Source organism: Rhea pennata, chromosome 10, assembly GCF_028389875.1.
Source record: "Rhea pennata isolate bPtePen1 chromosome 10, bPtePen1.pri, whole genome shotgun sequence".
Classification (NCBI taxonomy): domain Eukaryota; kingdom Metazoa; phylum Chordata; class Aves; order Rheiformes; family Rheidae; genus Rhea; species Rhea pennata.
In genome coordinates, this window is record NC_084672.1 from 11,041,311 (window position 1) to 11,062,766 (window position 21,456).

The 21,456-nt window shown below is 39.8% G+C and overlaps 1 protein-coding gene across 3 annotated transcripts in view; it reads right to left on the minus strand.

Annotated features, from left to right (window-relative positions):
- The window catches only part of SH3GL3 (SH3 domain containing GRB2 like 3, endophilin A3), a 50,695-nt gene that overhangs the window by 27,739 nt on the left and 1,500 nt on the right, over positions 1 to 21,456 (minus strand). The gene's annotated exons all lie outside the window — the stretch shown is intronic.

A 21,456-nucleotide genomic window follows, 5' to 3' on the forward strand; every position in this document is an offset into this window, starting at 1 on the left:
GCATACGGATATCAGTTTGTATGTGTGTATCAGTTTGTCTGCACTTGTATACACATGGAAAGAAAGGCCCTGATATTACTATTTTCATTTCATTTACCAGATGGTGAAAACATTAACTACTACCACAACTAATCCTGGAGGGGTTGATTCTTGTAAAAGAACAGGAAGAACTAAAACGTCATTGTTTAAATGATTTTAAATGATTTTATCCTGTGATTAAAGAAATAGCATGTAGAGAGGAAAAGGAGCCTTTTCCACTGCGTTTACTGTATGCATTTGGCAGCACCTTCAAGTAGTTCAACCATTTTTTCATTAGAATGAGGCAAAATTGCCACGTTTATCCGAATATAAACCAAGAGATGGGTTTTTTGATGACATCAGAACTACAGAAATTGGCAAAAGAAATCCAGGAAATGTTTATTAAAGTTTCTCATAGCTTTTATACTTACCATACTGACACAAACTAACCTCACTTAGAACATTGCAGTTAAGTCTGTTCTTAATGGGAGCTTGGCCCATGCAAGTCAGTTAACTCAGGTTTAAATGGCAGAGAAGAGAGTAACTTGGCTTTAAACTCTCAAATACTGTGAGATTTGAGACAGACTGATAAAGTGTTGACAAACTAAAGTCCAGACACACATTTCTGGCAGCATAGGTGCAACTCTGTGTCCATTGGACAGGTTAGTTTTCGAGATGTTAGGCAGTTTGTAGATTGTATTTTTACTTAAATCATTAGGTTCCTAACTTGAGATTTAAAAGCCTGTTTTACTTTGCGCATAGCAATAGAACTTCCTTACCATTTAAAGACAAACTGATTGCTTGCAAAAGCGAAACTATTGACAGGACCATCTCTAAGTTTCTCATCCAGCTCCTTTATGAACAGCGGCCTCCAGAAGTTGTTCCAGATTTGTGTACGTGTGTCCTCTGCTTTTGTCATCAGCATACAGTAGTCCTATGGATCAATTCATAATTAAATCACTGAAAGATTAAATAGGAAAAGGCCTAACCATCATGTTATTCTGATTAAATCCAACTCAGAAGGCCTGAGCAGTTCCTAGCTTGGTTCTTGCTCTCTGCATAAGCATCAAGAGAGGTGGTTTCATAGAATCATAGAATCAGCAAGGTTGGAAGGGACCTCTGGAGATCATCTAGCCCAAACTCCCTGCTCAGCAGGGTCACCTAGAGCACGTTAGACAGGGTTGCATCCAGGCGGGCCTTGAAGATCTCCAGAGAAGGAGACTCCATAACCTCTCCGGGCAACCTGTGCCAGTGCTCTGTCACTCTCACAGTGGAGAAATTCCTCCTCAAATTCAGGCGGAACTTCCTGTGGTTCAGTTTGTGCCCGTTGCCTCTAGTCTTGTTGCATGCAACTGGAAACAGTTTGTCCCCGTCTCTTTGACACCCTCCCTTCAGGTACTTGTACACATTGATAAGATCCCCCCTCAGGCTTCTCTTCCCCAGGCTGAAGAGGCCCAGCTCTTGCAGCCGTTCCTCATAGGGCAGGTGCTCCAGCCCTCTGATCATCTTTGCAACCCTACGCTGGACTCTCTCCAGTAGTGCCATGTCTCTCTTGTACTGGGGAGCCCAGCACTGGACACAGGACTCCAGATGAGGCCTCACCAGGGCTGAGGAGAGGGGCAGGATCACCTCCCTTGGCCTGCTGGCAACACTCTTCCCAATGCACCCCGAGATACCGCTGGCTTTCTTGGCCACAAGGGCACATTGATGGCTCATGGTGAACTTGTCATCCACCAGCACTCGCAGGTCCTTCTCTGCAGAGCTGCTCTCCAGCAGGTCAGCCCCCAGCTTGTACTGCTGCCCAGGGTTATTCCTCCCTAGGTGCAGGACTCTGCACTTGCCCTTGTTGAACTTCACGAGGTTCCTCCCCGCTCAGCCCTCCAGCCTGTCCAGGGCTCTCTGAATGGCAGCACAGCCCTCGGGTGTATCAGCCACTCCTTCCAGCTTGGTATCCTCAGCAAACTTGCTGAGGAGGCACTCTGTCCCCTCATCCAAGTCACCGATGAAGAAGTTGAACAGGATGGGACCCAGGACTGAGCCCTGGGGGAAACCACTAGCCCAGGCCTCCAACTAGACTGCACGCCACTGATGACGACCCTCTGAGCTCTGCCTTTCAGCCAGTTCTTAATCCACCTCACTGTCCACTCGTCTAACCTACACTTGCTGAAGTCAAGGTACACAACATCCAGTGCTCTTCCCTCATCTACCCAGCCAGTCATTCCATCAGAGAAGGCTATCAGATTGGTTAAGCAGGATTTCCCCTTGGTGAATCCATGCTGACTACTCCTGATCCTCCACATGCCTGGAGATGACATCCAGAATGAGCTGTTCCAACACCTTTCCACGGATGGAGGTGAGGCTGACCAGTCTATAGTTGCCTGGGTCCTCCTTCTTGCCCTTTTTGAAGACTGGAGTGACACTGGCTTTCTTCCAGTCCTCAGGCACCTCTCCAGTTCTCCATGACAAACTGTTCAGAAAATTTATACATAGGCAGAAAAGGTAACATTTTATAATGACTAGTTATTTGGAGGATCGATTCATGATGATAATTCATCCAGCTCCCCCCCCCCCCTTCCTCAGGCCCTTTTTCTCTTCCTGCAGGTGTGTCTGTTCTGTCTCCAGAAAGAGCTGCACATAGTTTTATTCTTTTCACTGCTCTACTCAAGAGACCTTTTTTTGCTCATTCTCATGCTCTTTTATCACAATATGAGACTAGTTTATATTGTTTATATAGTCTCTAACTCAAGGTTGAAAGAATGATGAGACCTAGGACACAAATATTGTAGCAAACACCATCAAGTACATGATCTTCTCTGGGTTATTTTGAGAAACAGACAATAACGAAGGGAAAGGGGGGGAAAACAACTAGAAAGAAATAAAAAATTACCTTTGCTTTCAAGGAGAGTTGCAGCAAACCTTTGCTTGAAAAGCTACTTCCTATCAGTTTTGGTTTCTATCACAACAATATGCATTGTTTGCAACTCTGTTTTATTAACTTTGACCTTCTGCCTTTAAACTGTAAAGCACTTTCCCACAGATAAGTGGGCACTTGAACTTCGGAACACAAGAGATAAATGCCACCAGCTTCATGAACTGGGAACAGCTGCTTGCCAAACAGTTTATAAAGTTTCTGTAACGCCAGGCTCAAGAGAAAGCAGTATTCCATGAGGTCTAAGTCACCTACAAAACTAAAGGACTCCAATTAGAAAGATGTCACTTAGACAGAATGCCATCAGAATGCATTAAATTCTTTCCCTTTGAAATGGCACTAGAGTCTCCTCCTGCCTTCAGGACAAGCAGCAAAATACCTTGATTAAGCTCCAGAATGTCACACCCGAAAGCTCTGTGAGATGAGACTACTAGCCAGGAGCTGGAAGCACGCAGAACCCGTAGCATCATTTTAGCAAGAAATGGCTACAGGAACGCAGTCTGTCACCTCTAAACCTGAAAGGTTAAGTGCTTTCTCCTACAATGCATACAGTACTTGTTTAAGATAATTTCCTTTACCAAGCTTATTTGACAGAAAGTTATTAAGCAATCAGTAATGATAAGTAGATGATTTTGGCAAGACCCTTAACCATCGCTGTAAAAGCTTTTCTTTCTTTCCCATAACATATACCAGCTTTCTCAGCTTCCTCATTACATGCCTCCTTTATTCTTTCTAAGCATTAGCAGAGTTTAAATACTAGCTGCTGAATACTGAAAAGAGATGTGTTGTACATTTACAGGGAAAAAAAAAGAGCAGCTGTCACCAAGCAGAGCTTGATTCCAACAACAGAGAACTAGCACATCATCTCAACTGGATGCTGAGACATTGTGCTAGATGTTAGATTCCAATAAAGAGCAATTCACAACTCAAACACAATCTATTTTTTTTCCCTCTAGACTTTTTTCTCTTCCAATATTCTGGCATGGCAGCCACAGAATTAAGGATGAAATTCAGCGGTTAGAAGGAAGAACAGACTTGCATGCCAACATTAAGTTAAAGAACAAATCCCTTGACTTACACTTTAAATGACAGCAGAAGAAATTCAAGCACTCAAACATAGAAAGCAAAGCTATAAGCTAAATCCTGTTGTCCTGACCTGAAGTCGTATCACCAAACAGTCCCTCACAAAAAAGCTGGACCATCCAAAGATTAAGGGAACTTTTTAATAGCTGGTCCAGTCAATAGCTGTAGCAATACGGTTGTCTGGCAGAAGAACTTTGTCTTTGGGTCCCATAGGCTTTAAACACACTGAACCTGGGCATAGCCATTGCTTCTAGCTCTACATTTCTAAGGCACATTCTGATTTAAAGTCCTCTCTGAAAATAGCGAGCCACTATTTCAAATGCTTTAAAGCTGGAATCAGTATCAAATTTAACATCCTTCCCAGATACTTAGATAGGCTAGCTCAAAGGCCCCCCACTAATTCTGGGCGTTTTAGCTTTAGCTGTTTGACCATGTCAGTGGCCTGAAAAAGCAAGCAACACTGGCATCATGTGGGGATTTCTTAACCACAGTGCTTTTACTCTTGATGCTCTTGGCAGCTACTGAACTTTGGAGACAGCAAAAGCCCTGAGGTGTACCTTCCAGAAACAGTTCATCCTGTTGTAAACCCACAGCATTTCAGGATTTCCACACCACTCCCCTCCCTCTTGCAGGAAGGGGATCAGCAATTCCAACTTAAATGCTCAACTTACATGTGGCAAAATCCATCTCCTTCCAGAGAGCAAAGTCTTATTCCAAAATAAAGCCCGCATCTCCATGCCATTGTTTAAACCATGTGGCTCCATACCCATCACTCATGTTTCGTCAACTGTGTTCCTCTGCATAGAAAGGTCTCAGACTGCCTTCTCATGACTTTTTGGTTATGGTCCTTCAAAGCAGCATCAAATGACCTTTCCTAGTCATTGCGACTGTTTAGACAGAACAAAAGTAGTAGTTCTGGACAAGCTCAAATTAACGCAGGTCTGAGGCCAGTACTTCCTCGTGTAATGAAATACGTGTATCTCACCCTCAATCACACCAATAGTAGCAGAAAAGGAGAGAATACGATACTGGACCTGCAGAAAACAGGCAAGTACAGAAATTTAACACGATAGTTTGCATGAAAAGTACGTACCAATCTTTAGCATGGTGGCTGTGAGCTTAGATTAAATGTATGTAGCTATTGAAACTTAGTATCACAAAGGAAATTTTTGTTCATATAAAGTACAAGACTTCGGACTATATAATGCGATTTTGCATTTCTATAGAGAGTGAGTCATTTCGCACCAGGCAGTGACACGTCACAGCATTACTGGGCATTTTAGTCAAACTTGACTGCTAAAGCTATTCTTTAGCACATGCATTGCACAACAAAAACTACTTTGTATTCCAAAACCTTGAACACTTCCCTGACAAATCTCCACTGTATTTCCCAAAAAACTCAACACTGATGCCTACACATGCATTTATAAATTAGCAAGTTGGAAGTAATTAGTATTTTACATAACTCAAAAGGAAAATATCTGGCTAAGAATTCAAATGCAAAAAATTAAACTGGCTCACCTGAATTCTTAGACATAGACATACTGTTATCTCTGAATGCCTACTTAAGACTCTGTGGGCATAATACAGGATGAAATGTGAGACTGTCCACTTTTAAGAAGACACAAGTGTTTGAGAAATCCTGTTCACATTAACAAAAACTCAACCAACTTCATTGATCTGAGATTTCATCTAGCCAAAAAAAAAAAAAAAAAGAAAGAAAAAAAAGAGACACACAGGAAATCACAGTGCTCCACAGAGAATCACCCTCTTACTTCAAAATTTTTCTTGAAATCTAAAATATCGCTCCTTAATCTGTTAAAATCTAGCTGCTTATGGAATTGAACATAGCCTAAGGATACAAAGATAAAGGCTCATCACTAGCTGACAATGCATTATTTCCCATGTCCCGCATACCTCCAAGTCCTCTAGCAATTCCGTAACGTAGCTGGAACTGGATATGCTGTACAAATATGGGTACCGCAGTCCTGACATGAAACCAAGCAAGCAAAACAGAAACAAGCAAGCGGTCTCCAGAGCACAGTAATCCCTGAGAAATCAAAGGATCCTTTACAGTTCTTACCACCTCTTATTCCCAGATAGCTAAGAGCCAGAGGGGAAAGAGCTTATGAGATATATATATTTTTTTTTTTTTTTTTTGGTTAGTTGGCTGGATGTTTTTGCTTTTTTAAGGAGCTTATTTATGATTCCTAGAACAGGGATGGTTTCAGGAGGTGGTTTGGAATCACTGTTTCTCCTCCTGAACAGGGATGAAGACTTCTGAGCTGCCCCTTATTGTTTTGCCCCTAAAAGGTCTGGCAACGAGCTATGGAAAAGAACAGGAGCTAAAACACATTTTGTGTTTTTATGAATGTTTGTGTTGTCTTTTAAACATCCATTTACCAGAGGCTGAACTTTCATTTAGATAAAACAAACATCTGTTCCATTTGCTTTGATGAATCATTAAAGCAAATGTATCTTCATTTCCAGTAATATGCACAGAGCTTTTGAATGTCATATACAAAAAGAAGTCTAAGAGACCAAAGATCATTCAAGCAGGCATAGCAAGTACTCAGAAATGCTGGGTTGGGTTAATAGGATTAAATAATTATAATTGTATTCTGAGCAGGAGGCTGTACTAGATGACCTCAGAGGTTCCTTCCAACTACAAGACTATCACAGGATATTCACATGAATCTTAAACTAATTGCTCTTTTTTGAGGAGCAGGGAAAAGAAGGACTATTAAAAAAAAAAATCTTTAGTTAACTTTCCCCCTCACTTTTCCAATTTCACTGACTCCTCACTAAGTTCCAAGAATTTTTTATACGAAATATTTTATATTTCTTTAAAAAGTAAAATTTGAGGACTTTACTCCTAGCTTTGACCTGTTTGGTACTCACTTATCCAGTGAGAGCATACTTGAGACAGCAGACACCGTAGCACCAACGGAGAAGCAGTGATCATGGGTGCACAGTGTAAAGGTAGATCCTCCTGCACAGCGACACAGGATGAGCAACAAGCCTCAGTGCTGGGTATGTCCCCTGCTAGCACAGCTTCCTCCTACTTTAGTGTCTTGCTTAAGGTTGAACAGTTGCGCAGTATTTCTGCCCCCTTCCTCACCACAGAGAGACTAGAACTGAGTGACAAGGTACACACAGAATGGGCTCCTCTGGGTGTTATCACATTAACACATCATCTTCCCTCCACAACCTCCTGGTGCAAAAATTCACTTGGCAGCAATACAATCAGGCTTTGGCCTTAAAGTAATCCCTCCTTCTAAAGATGTTCTCCGTATTTCTAATTTAGGTGCAGCCCCTTTTGACATAATGATAGATGTCCACTCAGAAGACAAGAAAAGGTGATGATGTGATTACAGGAAAAAAAAAAAACTTAAAACTTTATTTAAAGAAAATAACTTCCTTTACCTGCTTCCTTTCCAGGTAACACAAGGACCCTTCCTATTTTCTTTGTAGTCACTCCAACTCGTGCTTGATCAAAGCTGTTTCTATATTAAATGTCTCTCATGAATGAATTTAAAGATTGCTTTTTACAGATGCTAACCAGTAACTGTTGAAGCAGTCCCTTATGAGATGATGAGAGAACATGCACTCTTCTCCCTAGGTAGCATCAATATTGATTGAGCAACTGCCTCCATTTCTCACGCGATCAGCAGACCCTCTAAGCTCGGGCTCAGAAATATGCATGACACTGTTGAAGCGCGCTTACTGCTAGTAAGGAAGACAAGTTTAGTTGCCTCGGGGATTATGTGCTCAGTGGCTGTGTGCACACCGCTCACTGGGTTAGAGAGAGTCTGCATATGCCTGCTTGAGGAAAACGAGGCGAGCAGGGGGCTGTATATGGAAACATTACACCATGTGTATTTTTGCTGTTCACATTGCCTCTTACTACCTCTAAAGTCTTTTTACTATTTTACTCTAACTTGTAATCTCTGCTCTATCTTATTTCTCATGCTAGCCCTTACTCCAACTGAGTTCCCCCCAGACCCCTGACAGAAGCTCCCTCCTTCCTCCAGTCAGGTAACACCGTTGTTTTTCCCATCCTTTCAACAGCCTTTGCTGCTGTTCACTGAAGTCAGACGCAAGACTCTCACTGATTTCAGAGCATAAGCCCTACCACTTAAAGTTTCGTGAATTAAACGTGTCAAGGCGCTTTCACTAAAAGAGTCTCTCTTACCTGCTTGGCTGGCCACCATTTCACATCAGCCACTCATCAGCGCTGTTTGGGCCATGGGCTTGGTGGAGTATGGATAGATCTAGTCTGCTTTGCCCTCACATGATTATAGCTGCGATATTCACACCAAACCCAGGAGGAATGGTGGAAGAGTTCCTATTTGTTCATCATACAGATCTTCAAACTACAACGAGATGCAAGCCTCTTACCCAGCATAGTTTATTCTATTCTGAATGTGAATAAAACATTTGAATGTTCATTAATGTATTTTTCCACAGCTGTTCACTCTGCTCTAAATCCTTTTCATCCCTGATGAGATATTCCCACCACTTTCTTGCACTGGCACAGGCTCTTTCGTGACTACACGATGAGCTGCTTTAGTGCCTTAATCCACCTGAAAGCTGGCCACATATTTTAGCTGGGTTAGATCTCAGCTGGATCAGGCGCCCGTATCAGCTCCATGTGTGATCACACCCACGCTCAGAGCTGACTCAAGGAAGCGGGCAGCAATTCACTGTGGGGGTAGCGCGAGGCTACGATGGCCTAGATTTAAACTGATACAAGTTGCCATGCAACTGCATCTTCAGGCTGATGGAATCCATTTTTTTAAGCTCATTCCATAAACACAGTAGTTGAATACAGAGTGGGAAGGTATAGGGACAAAACCAAGCTAGCTACCCACTTTGCAAGTCTGGCTCATTTAATGTCCTCCCTGTCCTAAATGAAATTAGCTTGACATTACCTTATCCATGCATACCTTCTCATTTCTGACCTCTTTGTACAGCATCTAATAATTCCCACTCAGATCTAGTGAAATTTACCTTTTTCTAGCAAACGCTGGCATATTATCAGTCATAATGCTGGAAGACTGCACTGCTCCAATTCATGGCTCCTCGAAGAAATCCTTTGCACTTAATGTTGATGGAGCATTATCAGGCCAATTCCGCCAGTTCCAACCTAATGCCCAGGAATTAACTGCAGAAAAATGGATCCTCCATTCTTCTCTCAGGGCTAAACTAGCCTAGTTTATTAGGGTGAGGCGGCTCCCTCAAAAGGTAACATTAAATACTTCACTGATTATAATACAGGCCTGAACTCAGGAGGGAGTCTAGCCATCTTGCAGCACACAAACACGTGCATAGCTCTGGAGCTGTTTAAGTCTGGGCAAACATTCCAGGGCTTTACGGAACCAAAGTCCAATATATTGCCTGGCCTGTAGTCAGGTCCAGTATGAACTCTGCGCCTACAAGAAGCATTAAGGAATTCTCAGTTGCAACATTTCTCTGCTAAAATAACATATGCTACTGGTTGTTTCTTCTTCCCCCATTATTTCAAGCAACAAAGAAAAATCCTAACTCTTCAAGTAAGAGAGGTCAATATAAATAACAGCTTGCATGTGCAGAATGGGAAATTCAAATATTTAAAATATTTGAACTACTTTTTATTCTTGAGAACACTTAACTGCGATGCATAATTCATGAAAAACTACTCCCTTTCTTGCATTTTCTATGACCACAGATTTCTACTTATTAGACAGCTTTACTGAAAAGATACTTCAAGATCAGCTGTGGTCTACAACTGCAGTTCAACACAATCATAAAAATAAAATTCTTTTTTTTTTTAAGCTGAACACACTGGGCCTCATTATCATGACACTGAGCATCTAACACCTCTTCCCGACTTTGTGCCTTAAAACACATCCTAAAGCAAGCCCACATGGGACACTAAAAATCACTTATTCACAACTGATGTCAGTCAGCACCGTCAGCGTAAAGGTTAGGAAAAAGCCAGTGGTTTTTACTTACAATTTTGGGGCTGACCAAATTCTGCTTTCTGTAAAGTCAAAATAAATTCCTATCAGCTTCTCTTAAATCAGAGCTATCCCACTACATATTTAACACCACAAACAGTAAATTCGAGTCTTAGAGATTACCCAGCAAGTGTTTTTAAGCACTACAGTTCCTCTGCCGAGAACAATCACAAGAGAAGTAACATGGACAAGACACAGGCATTTCTAACACTGATTTACAGTTTTCGGCTCAAAGCTTACATTTCTGTAAATAAGACTTAAATTAGTCTGGGCTCAAGAGCTGTTAACATGAAAAGATATGCTGCAAATAGTGCCATTTAGTTTTAGAAGTTACTAGACAACTATGTATTTAAAGTAAAAAATCCTTGACACTTGCACAGCTTAAAGCAACAGTTTTAGCAAATCCATTATCAGTAAAATATGTAGTCAAAATCATCCACTATAATGCTCCCTGGTGAAACGTACCAAAAAAAGAAAGACCATCAACAGAGTTTGTATACAACCAGATATACTGAATTAACTTTAAAACTGACAAATACCCTAATTTTTGGTTGATCAGGTTTTGGTTGATCAGCCTTCCCATTAGCTCATCTGTGCTTCAGCATAGTGTTTAACCAGCAAGGGTACCCTATGCATGAAAGGTGACAAATAATCTTTATTTATTGCTCTTCCAGAACCCACATCTGTCCATCAAGCACTAATTCTTTGGGAATTCCAGGCACACACGATCAACTCAGCAATTTGCTCTATTGATGTTATTTACCTGTTGTTTGTAGGGTCCTTTTATAAAAAAAAAAAAAAAAAAAAAAAAAAAAAAAAAAAAAAACACTGATACTAACCTTGTGAATTTACTAAGTCACTACAAAATGGATTGATAATTCTTTTCCTTTCTTTACTTTTTAATTGCAATTATTTTAAGTAGCATCATTTCTGCTTTTTTTAACAGTGAATCCTGTAGTTCCCACTGCTTTTAGTATATGGTGAAGCACCAACATTCTCCCACCATGTGCTCAGTCTCTGTTGCTTGCTGTGCAGGGTGATCCATTTGTCCTGCTGCACAGGGACCACACACTTTCCCTTTGAATCAAGGGGTTTTTTTTTTTGTCTATTCTGTTCAAAAGTTCTGTAGGTTTGGGGGCGAGGAGGGGGGTTAAGCCTATTTCAGGAAAATATTTCAGCTAACAATTTTCAGACCCTTTTAAGTTCATTTCTCACTAGAGCGAGCGCTGAAATAATGTGCTTCCTGTTCCTGAGGTCATTACAAAGATGAGCGAAAACTTACAATGCAGTTACAGACTCATTACTCAAAGATTTTGAATTCAGAAAAACTGAACTCCTAGTAGCCTTACTGCAATTCCGATTTCACTGGGATTCATACGAAGCCCCTAGGAGCTATTCCCAAGGGGAAAAGACCTCAGCTCACATTCCATGATGCCACCTGCACTCACCACAAATTACAAAACCTAAATGGAATAAACAAATAAGCCTCAAATGCCACTGTGTATCTGACAGATGTTTATTATGCTCCTTTTACTCATTTACAGAAAATGAAAAACTCTAAGCATCACTATGAAGGGTGAAAAAATGGACTGCTTCCATCACTGACTGCTCAAAACTGTGACTGCTCTGGAGATGAAGTCACTGTAGCTTTTGCCTCATTTTTATAATTCCATTTCAAAACACAGCATGAGTTTTAAGTGGCATCAGTTCGTTGCACGCAATGCCACAACCTGAAAGGTGCTTGGGGCCAGGCGGCTTCCCCAGCCCACATGTCCCAGCACGACCTGCACCATCCCGAGCCTCCCCACGGCACAGCTCTTCCTAGCGGCGACAGCAGCAGGGGAGAAACGCAGCTGGCTGCGCCCACGGGCACAGAGCCGGCAGCCTGCACGCACTGTTATCTGCGTGGCATTAACTAAACTCACCAAATTCTACCTTTGAACATACTGACAGGGAAAGATGGACAAATTTGCTCTTCTAAGTATAATCTACAACACAAACCCCCAACTAGCTCTGAAGCGCTACTGTAAGCGCGGTCAAAAGGCCCTGTCTCCCTCTATTCCCAGGCACGGTTTCATACAAAGAAATTCCTACAAAAAAGCAGTACATCCATTAGCAACAAGAAACAGGAACCTTAAGCCATAAGCTGAAGGGCAAATTTCACTCACTCAAACTCATTTGTAATGAGAACGTCACAATTCTTGCATTCTTCAGACCCAGCAAAGCAGTAGCTGTGGCCTCTTAAACCTCAACCAAACTACACGATAATTAAGAATACACACATAGAAAGGTGTTCATTTATTAATAATGCTACTCTAAACTACATAGTATACAAGATCCCAGACAGTCTTCCAAAATTCAAAACAGATGCTTGGAAAGATAAGTACAAAGAAAAGTAAGGTTTGCCATTACACAAATCATTTAAAATGTACCATGTAGAATGATTTAAGTAAATTAAATGTTTGACATGTGTTCTAACAATGCTTGCACTATGTATTTCATTTTATAGTTACTTTTTAATTAGAGAAATAAAGCAATTAATGTTTTTTGGTAACATTTGAACATTATTTTGAGCAGTTCTTGTGAATGCACTGAATGCATCTTTAAAATTGCATTAACTGAAATACATTGACACATGAAAGCTTTCAGGCATTCTAGAAGAGGAAAACAATTACAGGCACGCTTCTGCACAGCAAAAGAAAAACCCCAGAAGTTGATTTTTCCTTTGCACCAACCTAGAACAGTAAGTCTGCACAGAGTGTAATTAAAGTCACTTGCTGGAGTAATAAAATGCATTAAATAGAATTAGTTTTAATGGTTCATACATGTCAAAGTGCTGATATAAAGACACTCCATTTGATATATGTTACATGTCCCAAGTGATGAACAAAATTTATTCAATTTTGTGTACATCAACAACAAATCAACATCTGCTGAATGACTTAGAGAAGCACTACCTGAAGCAATTAACAAGTATTTGCTATTTCAGATCATAAATTAAAGTAACTTTGCAAAAGAATACATACAATTCTCATAAACAAGAACCTACAGTCTCAGATGTTGGAAGAGGTTACTGTTTTAGAAAAAAATAAAGTTTAGTGTACTGCATAAGTTTTCCTAGACCTGCTAGTAACATTAGTATTTACACTACTCATCTTAAACCAAAAGAACTATCCATTGCCTGCAGCTCAGAAGTATTCCTAATAGTCTTCCTAAAAATCAGTGGTTAACAGCACTGTTCAATGTTATTTAGAAAGCACTACCTCCCCATGTCTTTGGCAATACTAGCACAGTTACAAACTTTGTTTGCAAGGCATTTTGAGCACCTCATTTCAACATGGCTCTAGAATCGGGACAACATGATTAAGTTTGATTTAGGATATAAAGCAGACCCAAAGAAGCTAATAATTTGGGTGTTTGGTTTAAGGACGCTTTAATATGCAACTATTGATATGAAAGAGATAACAGTATATTATCAGACCAGTCAAAGTGGCATAAGTAAAGTGTGACAAACTTCTCTGTCCTTGTAATTTTTTATTTAGGTTTTACTCTACTTTAGATTTTTATAACCTTGTAGATAGATATTTGTAATCCTTTCCTATAAAATATATTTCTCATTCTTAAAATAACATTTATTAAAACAAATACAGGCTTCCTCTGCTTCCCTCCCCCACACAAAAAACAACACCTGGTTTTCCATTTTCTGCCAAAAAAGAAAAAAAAAAAAAGAAAAAGAAAAACTTACCTCAATGTTTTCATGGAATTTCTTATTAGAATGCTTTTGTCTGAAAAACCTTTTTCCCCACAGACCTGATTTTTCCATCTGAAATTAGGCTTTTCAGAAACTAGAATTTTTCCAATTTTGTGCAAGTTTGATAAAATATTACAGAAATTGGCAAAACTTGCCAAGAGTAGTTCATAGTATCTCACAATTTTTTGCAAAATCATTTCCCCATTTTCTTAACAAATCTAGTTTTGATATAAATCAAAAAGAGCAATTCACAACAGCATTGCTACTTTTGTACAAGAGTAGCTATATTTATGTGCATCTTTTTCCCTGTGCATCAACGAACTTTTTGTTCTGATAGAGTGATCTGTACCAGCCTTCTTGCTGCTTCCCAAATGTGTTGATAGACAAAGAGGTGCTAAGTGCAAAGCCACAAATCTACTACGCAAGCTCAGGCATAACGCTATCAGTAACGCAAGGCTTCTCGGTTTGAACTTGCTCTTTCTTCTCTGCAGCACTGTGTGCAATCTCACACAGAAACATTTCCTTTCTGCAATCCCATGCTGACCAGACCATAACTCAGAAGCGTGGTAGTAACTAATGAAGATGCTCTAAAGAGTGTTTCCACTAAGTAAACATCAAAAAAAAGCTACAGAAGATACAGAAAAGAAAACGTAGTAAGCCAGGCTCGAACACTGGAGACTGACTGGCAGGCTTCTTGCCTTTAAAGAGATACCAAGTAAAGATATTTTGGGCAGAGGCTGTCTATGAAGAATCTGTGTCCAAAGGCTTAAAAATGGTGGTGGAGGAGGAGATGCAGGTAATATACATTGTTTTTATAAAAATTAGTAGAAGCTCTGTCATCAGTTTTCATTTACCCACAGCAAAACTGGGGCCTGAAGCTTTCAAAGGCAGGGAAAGGTAAGACAAGCCATTTGCAGATATCAGCATCTGCTATTTCTAAGTTTCAATGCATTTCAACATTCTATTGTTATCATAGAAACAGTAGAAACATGGACATAGTTCAAACTGTTGAATGTTTTTGCCCAAACTAAAACTACACTGAAAGATGTCCCTGGTTCCAACTTCAGAAAAAAATCTGGAAACAAGAAAAACACTTTTCTATCACAAACAAGTCACATTCAAAAATGCTGCAGAAGTCTAATTATCTTCCATTTAACTGCAAATGGGACCAGCACATTGCAAACACCTGCTTTGCTCAATCTGAGCAGACCACAGGCTCCTAGGTAAGAGAGACCAGTTGTAGTTTCATGATTATAAACCAAGAATTCCTAAATGGAGAAATTATTAATGGCTTATGACCTTAAAGTATCTTAATATGGCTAAACACCCAAAATAATTTACATATGTGTAAAAAAAAAAAAAGTATAATAGATATGCTATTTGTAGAGGTCATGAAAGATCTATTTTAGTGATGTAAAAGGCTACACTCCCTCTCAAGATATGAGGAAAGCACAGGAAAACACTCAGGAGATTAAAACAGCAGGAAAATATAGTTTGGCTAATTGGCTAATTAAAATAGTTCTATAGCATGGAAATGAAATGAAGGAATCGCTCCAAAAGAAACTATGAAATGGCAGAGTGAAGTTGGGGCAACCAAATGCAAATGCTGGGGGAAAAAAAAAGACCACCACTTAGAGGCTATAGCCAGCTTTCTTCAGAGTATTTTCATTTAGGTAGCCAATTTAACATATGTTCCCCATACAAGTGAACACTTTCCCCTAAACCATGTACGGAAAAAACCTTGCAAGCTGCACACCTTCACCTGCTGAATGAGCCAGGTCCCTCTTTTATGCCTATAAGGATCCGGCACAGAAGCTCCTCCTGGAAACGCCAGCAGCCAAATTCAACTTCATCTTGCCTCTTAACAGTGCATGGAAAAGGGACATACCTCCTCCATCTTATCTACTGATACCGTATATGCCCACCACTACCAATCATTTAGTAATCTGGGCCTTTTTTGAAAGCATAGAGCATGGCAAAAAGCTGCTCTTTCTGAAAGGAAACCCATCGTGGTCATGGAGTATGAACACTTCCTTTCTTTTCACTTCTGTTTTGTCCCTCCCCCCACTGTTCACTTAAAAAAAAAAAAAAAAAAAAAGGTTTACCTTCCTATTAAATTAAAATATTGTGACAGATGCTAGCAGAAACCTAAACAGTACAAGGGAGGAAGAGTTCCACTGAGAAACAGTCTCATTGCTCCTTGAGCATGGGGAAAGCTGTAGGACAGAGCAGGGAAGTGCAGAAGTTCTGCTTGTGTCATCCCTCCCCAAAGCAAACATGAGAGAGGGGGAGAGAGAGGGGGAGGGAGGGAGGGAGAAGAATTCTGAGACAGTAGACTAGAACTGCTGTTTCTGAGCTGATGAGGTTATAAGCTTTGATTAATAATTTACTTTAACATGGCTTCTTCCCCCAGCCATGCACCACCTACTGTGACTCAGAAGCCAAAGTAGCAAGTGCTATTTTCCCTTCAGGAAGGAGAAAGCATTCACACCTTTGGCGCATTCTCCATCTTCAGAGATGGCACAGACACCAAATTTCACTTTCTAGCTCTGTCAAGAGGACTGCAAAGCAGCCTAAGTTCAAAATCCTGAACTGCAGCAATGACTTTCTGACCTTCAGTCACACATCTTAGTCAAGTGAGTAAGATTTTTGCTTATTCACTGCTGTGGACGTGCCTTATCTGAAATCCCAGTTTAGAAACCATTGCTTGCCAATCCCAGAGGGATATTAAAAACAGTAGAGAAAAGCTAGATGAAAACACCACGTTCAATCCTGGTGAAGTTCCTCTGAGTCAGTGGAATTACATTATCCTCACACCAAAGCCTTACATCAAATTTGTATCACATTTCGTATCTATCTGCAAATCTTACACAAAATAGAAGAGAAGCATTCAGAGAACACCTAGTGAATGAAATGCGGTTCTCCTCCATCCCTGTTCAAACCGCAAAGTTCAAGGGCAAGATTTCTAACAGCTGGACACTGCATCTGGAGTCTAGAAACATGTAATTTGCTTTTGGCTCTGCCACTGACCTGCTCCTTAACCTTAGAAGTCATGTCATCTTATTTGCACCTATTAAAAGTAAATAAATAGATAAAAAAAAGAAAAGGAAATAGTGAGACCTATCTGCCTTTGCAAAGCACTCTGAAGGAGATAAAAGGGCAGTTATTATACAGGACCGTTTACATTGGTTTTAATTATATTTCTTTCCTGTTTCGGTAAAGAAAAAAAAAAAAAAAAGGTTTTCCCCACCTATTCATCTTAAATCTGTAACCTGCATACACAAGATGAGAAGCACTCTCAATCACAGAAAACAGAACTTTAAAACTCTTGATTTTCTTTGAGTCCTGGATGCTCATATTCAGTTCCTAACCAGGCTAATGTCACTGCAGTCAGTGCAATTCATTAAACAGGTACAATATCAAAAATCTAATTTAATTAGAGTAGTACAGAAACAGAACTAATTCTCCTCAGAGGCTCGACACTGTCTTTTGAATAGAAAGCATGCAGGACCAAGTTATTTTTGTTTCATATACATAGCTGGTGATATTTGAGATACTGTAGGAAAATAAACAGTATATTCGCCCACCAATGCATATAACTAACAAATTCAGTAATACAAACATGTGCACAGCAACGTGTAGAAGCAATGTGTAGAGCCTTAGAACACTAAAGCTCTACAAAATTGAACTCAAGGTACAATCTAAGATTTCATTAGCCCTTTTCTGACTGGACTTGTTAAAAGCAATGTTAAAATCTGCATATTCAACCCTTAACTAATCACAAAACTCCATTCACTCCTTTCTGTGAACAGGAAAGAGAGCAACAAGAATATACACATTATAGAAGAGATTACCATAACACACTAAGATGATAGTGGCATTAATACAACTAGAAATAGTTTGTTCTTAACAATACCATTATAAGCCAAAGGTTTTTATGGGGGGAGGTGGGCTGTTTGTTTGGGGGTTTTTTGTTTTTTGGTTTTTTTGCAAAATGTATTAAACTTTCTTATTGTATTAATAGGAAGTGACTGTTGGGACTGAGGTTTTATGGACCAGATTCTACTGCATATGCCTAAATAAAAGAAATCTGTGAAGACTTGATGTACTATCAGCTTAATTAGGCAGAATTTGTCCTTCTACACGTACGTTACTGTGTTCAGCTCAAACTCTGACTTGGAATGCAACTTCACGGTAGAAATTTGTATTTAAGGTATTTAGGCAACTTCAAGGTACACTCAGCAAATGCTAATAAACGAATATCTTACTGGAAGGCTGCGGCTGCGCTTCGCTGGTCTATTTGTTTCCAGGCACTGCAGGGTTCTCGGGAGACTGCCCTGCAATACATTACCCAGCGCGTACCGCAATGACTCAAACAACAGCGTGAGCTAAGGATGGAGTGCCAGCTCTAGCTTGAACTTTTAGGATGCCTGCATATAATTCTACAGCAAAGCCAAGAATCTATAAAAGGAGACATGTTCAAGGAGAAAGTTCAGCTGCCATTCCATTAGGCTACACTATTTTCTATTGTAATGCTATTTGGATTTTTATATACAAGAATTTCATGAATAAAACACAATGAACCTCCTTCCAAATTGTACCTGCATCAGTGTTAGATGCTCAGCTTACAGGGTTGATGACCCATCTATTGCAAGCTCCAAGAGCTGTATTGTCAGAGGTTGCAGAGACATACAACTGCTATCATCTGCTAACTTGTACGCTGGCCAGAGACTGAAAATCTTGAAGTTCCTTCTCTCTGCAGTCACGCTGTACTGGCAAGATTACTCAGCATGCGATAAATATCATTGTCAGTACAACTGCAATCCTAAATCCAAAGAGCTAGTTTCTGCTCTTCTCCCAACATTACTAGATATTTCGATAGTCAAAATAAGCTTTGTGCCATTGAGTACTATATCTCTATTTCCTACCCATTAGTGCTCTGGCCCTGGCAAGAAAGCTTCAGTTTCAGCACACTGGCTGCACAACCCAAAGTAGGCCACCTAACCCACGGGTAAGCAAGCCACCCTTAGGAACACCAAAGGAAGATGGATCACATGTAGATTAATGTCCCTTTAGTATACCCGCCCTCTCACACACCAAATCCATGCCTGATCTTTGCCACAGGACTGCGTTTCCCCTTAAATTAATGATATTGTTTTGAAAAAGAGTGCAAAACAAGGACTTCTCATTTTGCAAGAACAAATAAATACTACGCCCAGGCTAATATCATTACAATATATACAGAAAAGGCAGGAGAAAAAAGAAAAAAACATCAAGAGATATTCTGCCTGTGGAATAAGGTGGTCTTCATTCTGATTTGGTTTTCAATTTAAAATTGAATTAAAACACTACATAGATCAATATAGTTGGAGCAAAAATCTAGGAGAGAAGAACAAGCATCCTTGCAGGTGCTGGCAATAGTGTTCACAAAGGCCTTTTCTATTGATTTTTTTTAAATTGCTACAAACAGATGCATGACATGAAAAGACAAACATTCAGAACATGAGACGCATCAACATAGAGTATATACTTTTTACTCTATGTTAAACCACTTTCTAAAGACAAAAAAAAATAATTCCTAACAAGTTTTGCTTAACAAATCTGTTCCCCCTTAGGCTCTACAGACAATAGAATCAGCTTCTGATTCACATTCTTGGAGCCTCTCTTTCTTCACTGACAATAGAAGAAGGTTCAAAAAACCAGTCTGCAGACTGTAACTAACAGTAACTAACAGTAACTGTTGATCCCACACCACAAATAGGATATTCACAGTAACTGTCAGCCACATGTTTCTCAGAAAAGTGATTTCCACAATCTTTGATCTGCTAAAGCTAAGAAATATACTGTGAGTAGGCTGTTGATACAAAGATTGATGTTACATAGAAAGGTATTTAAAAAAAAAAAAAAGGAGGGGGGGCAAAAAATGTGTGAGTTCAAGGTCAAAAGCAGATTTCCTAAGTCAGCTAACATCCTGACTGAGCTTTTGAACCACCCTAAGGGAGGCAAGTTCTTAACTCACATGCCTCTTGGCTACTCTGAAGATCTCGAACCACGTATCTTTACACCAAGATACAGAGCACAACAGGTACTCACTCTCTATGCTTATTGCTTTCCTAAACAAGGACGTCAGTCTAAAAATACTCCTAGTATGCATCAGAAAATACAGTCCTCCCACCATCTGGTTTATTCCACATCCATAACCACCACCAGAACAAGGGCTGCAAAAAACAGTAAGCAGAGATACACCTACTTACATCAACAGATTTCAGACTGAAAACAGGAAAACAGATAAGATACAGAGGTTGAAAGTGACAGGAGGAAAATCTTCATCAAGGGCAGAGCTTCCTGAAGGTTTATAATAATAAACAACAAAAACAAAAAAATGAATTCCATGAGACTATTGCATGAGTTAGGTTTGAGAAACAGCCTGCCCTCACTTATCAGCCACTGAGAGGTGATACAATGCTGCAAGACTTCCACTAGGTATTTCATTAGCCAAAGAAGTTATTACTCAGGGGAGGACCGCAGATTGTAAATGAACAAAATGAAAGTGGTCCTCATTCCAGTCCACTTGAGTATCTGAATTTAAGTTTAGCCTAAGAAGCATAGTAAAGAAGTTCCTAGCTTACCTGAAGCCTATGATCTGTGCCTCAAAACAAGATTGCATATCTTACTCTGGCAATGCAGAACTTGAAGCTATCACCAGGTTACAGGTTGGTACTGCAGGGCAGAATTTCCCCTCAAGATACCAGAACACATAAAGATACAGCTAAAACGTCACTCTGTATTACAGAATTCACTGCAGTAACTTCAACAGACTCTCCGAGCTGCCATCAGAATTTCACTATCAAGCAGGCACTTACGTGAAAAACTACACACGTGCTATTTTCAGTGGGAAAAAAAATACAATTAGTACAAAAACTCCAGGAAAAAAAATCATCAAAAAATATATCATGAATTCTTGGACTACAGATGTAATATACAAATGACATGGTGACTTCTTCCTATACCGATCAAAAAAGGAAAAGTGTGTCATGCCTAGTTTTTGGCAACAGCTTTAAAAAGCTATGAAAAGTTAGCCACTGATCTTTCAGTAAAGCACATGCTTATTTGCTTAACTGTAACTTTAGATAAACTAAGTTGACATGCCTCAGACAAAGATTACGGAAGGAATAGAAGAATAAACCTTAATCACAAATTCATAATTGTTTACTTTTTCCCTGGACTCTCTAAACTTAGAATTTAATCCTCCTGACAAAGGCAATCACAAGTTAACTGAAGAGCTGCACACTGAGAAGATGCAGGCTAAAGGGGGAAGAGGGAGGAAATAAAGGTCCAAAGCACTGTGTTTTGCCCCAAACGACAGTTAAGTAGTTCAGTTAGAAAGCCACAAATCAAACAAATGGAGCTACTCTATAATTTCAGATATAAGTGCAGGTTATTTCAGTTGAACAGAATGTCTGTTTCAGCATGGAAATGGTATCTTTTGAAAATATCAGGGTCTTGTCACTTCCTTGATATTTATTCACATTTCTGAATGAATTTGGTAAATACAGATTCTCTTATCTCACTTGCATCATTCTTGATTAAAAAAAAAAAACTCTTAAGAGTCAGTCAGCCTTCAAATATTATTCTCATTCCTTAATCATGTGTCCTGGTACAATTCTCATTCC